Genomic DNA, 4,933 nt, shown 5'->3' on the forward strand with positions numbered 1-4,933 from the left:
TTCACCATAAATTAAAACGATATCCATCAACTCCGAGTTGCTATACACGCAAACCATTTTTGACACTAACTACCCATTTTTGACACTAACTACTAAAAAAACTATTGAACAGATAACAGGTAAATACTATTGCAACGACGATTGCAAAATCCGATTTCAGTATTCGGAGTCGCTGAGGCCACGTGGCTCTCCACGCGCATTGCGAATGACGCTAGAGACTACAGTTGTCCAGCTATGTAGTCGTTGAATGTACTATAACTTCAATAATTTTTTTCTCGTAAACTATAAGGATTTTACAAAAAATTTTTTTACGATATTGACTCCATTTCTCATGCCGCATCTATTCTCAAATTTTTTTGGATAAGTTCTGAGTCACCCTATATATTAAGGTATACAATATATTTTTTTTTATAATTTGTTATTTCAAAAAACGTCGAGTAATGTACGTGTTGCAACATATGCATATTATTCAATTTTTTTAATTAACAATTTTGTCGTTTATAACAGTAACTTAACAAAATTAATTGAAAAATGTCGAATAAAAAAACATAAAATAAACAGTGTATCTGAACTAAACATTCTTTACTTTTTTAAAAATATATTGTGTAAATTTATTATAAATGCACGGTTTCAATCATTCAATGTGCCATTATTAAATTTCTAGTCACACTGAGATAGCATGTTTTTACCCAAAGATCTGAGTTAGCATGTTTTCCAAGCTTAATTTGAGATAGCATGTTTTCCAACTGAAATTTGAGATAGCATGTTTTCCAACTGAAATTTGAGATAGCATGTTTTCCAACCGAAATCTGAGATAGCATGTTTTCGTACTAAAGCGTCGATGTGTCTATGGAATATTTCTCTTTTTTCTATTATTTTATCAAATCATAAAGCTAAGACATATTATTTATCAGTATATTCGTAATTATAAATTATATAAGTTACAATTAAAATATACGAGTGTAGTAAAAAATAAATACTAATGAAATTGATTTCTGGTCAAACCGGAATTCAGACAAATGAATGATCATCACCGAAAAGTATGTATGAATATCGTTTTCATTTCTCAAACAAAAAACATATCTGTTTAAATTTATTTTCAGTTATTTTTCTGATTACATATTACGATTCTCCAAGACTTACGTATCTATGTCCACATTTCAACTAAATCGTAATAGAAAGAGATTTATGGGTTACCCTGTGACACTTAATAATATTAAAAAATTTTAATAATGTCATAATTTCTGTTTAACATAGTGGTGCAACAATTATTTTTTATAAAACAACCCTGAGAATACAGTTTTCCAGAAACTTCCTACCCTCTATATCAAAATAGGAAAAAATTGTTTAACTAGTTTTTGCGATATGCATAAAACTAGTTTTAATTTGTATAACTGCCCCCCTTAATAATCATCGTAGAATTTATTGGTGATGTTTTGCCGATTAATAACTGAACATCCTGTAGATACAAGTTAAGATAAGCGCACAAACGGAAATTATTATTCATAGTAGATACTTTAAAAAGGACACAGTCCCATAAACGCGATGCGTCTGATGCGAATAAAAGGGCTTTATCACATTTAAGAAAAATGTAAATATGTAGAGAAAAATCTAAAAAACCAAACGCCTGCAGGTTTAGCTTTAGGTACCCATAAATATAAAGTTCCACAACATTTACCCTTGAATTTGGACGTAAGTAGATTCAAGTTGTTCAAGTGGTGTTCGTTTTTGAAGAAACAAATGTTTATTTTTAGTAATTAGGTTTTGCTTATTTATTTTCTGAAACAGTAATTTCGAACTTATAACGGAAATCAAATCTGCCCAAACATTTGTATCGTTGGAATTGGTGTTTCATTCATTTTTCAGGTATAAATATTGATATCTACTATAATTGTCAGTACTATGTACAATTCATTAGTTTGAAGTGGAAGATTTTTTTAACTAGTAAATAAACAATGTTTTTTTTTCTTCAGAATTAAAAAGTGCATAAGTGAGAATCCATACTAGCAACTAACCGATTGTCTTCATCATTCAACATTTAGCTACTTCGAAGACTTTTTTTTATCTGTCCAAATTCACCGAACCTCAATCAACGACTTGAAGCGCTATTGTGAAATGCAGATTAGGTCATGCGGATCAAATGTTTGAATACTTTCCTTTCGAATTTTAAATGCCAATATTATGTGAGCTAGTGGTAATCTCTTTCGATGGAATTCAGATTCAGTCTGTGCGGGACGTTATATTTACCTACTGTATATTAGAAAGGAATTATTGAATCCCATGTTTATACCCATTCATTTTGACACAACAGTAGTTTCTTGTTGTCCTTAAATTAAATGCAAAAATAAATAGTTGAAACCTCGTTCTATACCAGCGACAGAAAATATTCTGCAAAGAAAATTTACGTGTTATAACAGAAGCGCTTGTTATATCCAAGCCCGTTGAATTAAATTTAATTATTGTATTTTTAGAAATCACGAGCTAAACCAAATTCTTGCCATAAGGTGTGCTCCTTATCAATGGACATAACTGTACTGTATTTATCTGTACTAATAGATAGGGCTATGGTGTCCGTTTTTCAGTATTAAATTTTTTATTGCACAATATACGTACAACAAATTTTAACCTAAAATATATTATTTTCTGGGATTCACCGGTCAACACGATTTTTGGGTCTGACTTCTACATGTTAAATTTTAGTTTCTCCTACGCCAAAAATAAGGGATTAAAGTTTGCTTTTGTAGAAACTACAGCTATTTTTCAATTTTTCGGCAAAAAAATTACTGATTTTTTCAGATTTTGACTTTAAATTATGATTAGAAAAGATTTCGCTGGATATAAGAGTCTCTTTTATTCAAAATTTGTGAGAAACAATAACATAAAAATGTAATATAACAAGAAATTAATGTCTAAAAGTGAATATTTTTTGTATTTTTTCTATGCTCGGATGAGCTCTCTCGTATTAAACCCCAAATGTAATCTCCCATCATATTCTCGTTGTACTGCCCTTGATATCGCCGTTCAAAGTCCATCACATCTTGGTGAAAACGTTCTCCTTGTTCCTCGGAGTAGGCCCCTATGTTGTCTTTAAATTTGTCCAGATGGGAATGTAGCATGTGATGTTTATGAGATATTCTGCAGCCCATAATTTTAAAGCTTTTAAGCATGTTTTCAATCAATTGTCTATAGTTAATAGCTCTATGATTTCCAAGAAAACCATCAACTACTGCATTAAAACTCTCCCAGGCTCGTTTTTCACGAGCATTGAGAAGTTTCGTAAAGTCATCACTCTTCATTATTTGCTTTATTTGAGGTCCAACGAAAATACCTCCTTTAACTTTAGCTTCAGATAATTTCGGGAAAAATACCCTCAAATATTCAAATGCCTTAGAGTTTGATCCAGAGCTTTCACGAATTGCTTCATTAAGCCTAATTTTATATGTAGCGGTGGCATCAATATATTTTGGGGCTTAACGATTGGTTCCGACTTTACGTTATGTTTTCCAATCTGAAATTCGACTCAATCAGGCCATTTACGCTGTTGATAATGTACTGGATCAGCTCTGTTATCCCATAAGCATAGGTGACAAGGGTATTTAGTGTATCCACCTTGCATTCCCATTAGGAAACCAACCATTTTAAAATTACCGATCACTGGCCATTGATATTCTGTGTATTTTAATTTTTCTAATATTATTTTCACACTATCATAACTTTCTTTCAACAATACAGAGTGTGCCAGAGGAAGACTAGGCAATATGTTTCCGTTGTGGAGCAAAACTACTTTTAAGCTTTTTGAAGAGTATCGATAAAAAGCCGCCAGTCAGATGCTACGAATGGTATTCCGATTTCATTAAACAAATCAGTCACACTGTTACAGTAACAAATACCGGCTTCTTTCGTGAAAAAAACATGAAAAAGTTTTATGGTGCTCTCTTTGATCAGTTATTTTTACATCATCTTCAAGCAAGTTCCATTGCTTCAATCATGAACCTAGAATTTCCGCTTTACTCTTAGATAGGTTCAGGTCTCGCACTAAATCGTTAAATTCGCTCGAGCTAATAAAATGTGGCCCAAAACTTTGCGATTTTGTCATAAAATCACTTCCATCAGTGTTGGTTAGTGGTGCACTGGATTCTGTTGAACTTTGTGATGCTTGAACTTCAAAGCTATCTAATCATGAACGTGACGGCACAGGCAAATTTTCATTATGAGGTATCGGAGAAGATGTTGAAGGAAGATCAGGATAAAAAGTCTTTTCTGCATTTTCACCAGATCGACGCTTACTTGGATTAACCATACAAAAATAACAGTAATGGACGTGATCACAAGGTTCCCTCCAAAGCCTTGGCACCGCAAACTTCATGTGTCGATTTTCTCCTCGATACCAGGCTATAAATTACAAAATTACAACTAGTGTAATTTAAATTTGCTCGACAATAATTTTAGAAATCTTAAATTTTGATTTTTTACCTTCTAAAGTATTTTTACAATTAACGCAGGCGAAGTGAGGTACCCAATTTTCATCCTGATTACTGATTTTTAGGTTAAAATAGGCTTCATAGGCATCGCAAAGTTTCAAATTTGTTGATAAGGCAAATTTTTTACTTCTAACTTTAATAAATTTACCGCAAATAAAACATAATGAATCATCATTTTTACACTGTCTTGATGCCATTTTTTAACTGAGTAATACCCAAATATGGTTGTTACAGCTGTAATAGACAACTAAACACTCACTACTGTGCCCCTTACAGACGATAATACAGTTTACTTTCGGGTTATTCAAAGTACTGCCATCTTTCGTTTATGAAATAAATTAAAATATACTTATCGACGTAGATCAGACAAAAACAAACTTTAAGAACTAAAAATAAAAATTCAAGTGTTTTTTTATGTCTACAATCAGAATTTAAGCATAAGAACAGAAACC

The 4,933-nt window shown here is 31.9% G+C and overlaps 1 pseudogene; it reads right to left on the reverse strand.

The window, feature by feature from the left end:
* Positions 1–3,786: 3,786 nt before the first annotated feature.
* Positions 3,787–4,678, reverse strand: LOC111691382 (annotated as a pseudogene).
* Between the last annotated feature and the right edge of the window lie 255 nt (positions 4,679–4,933).

The sequence above is a fragment of the Anoplophora glabripennis genome, unplaced genomic scaffold (genome assembly GCF_000390285.2).
Source record: "Anoplophora glabripennis isolate ALB-LARVAE unplaced genomic scaffold, Agla_2.0 scaffold230, whole genome shotgun sequence".
NCBI classification, from domain to species: domain Eukaryota; kingdom Metazoa; phylum Arthropoda; class Insecta; order Coleoptera; family Cerambycidae; genus Anoplophora; species Anoplophora glabripennis.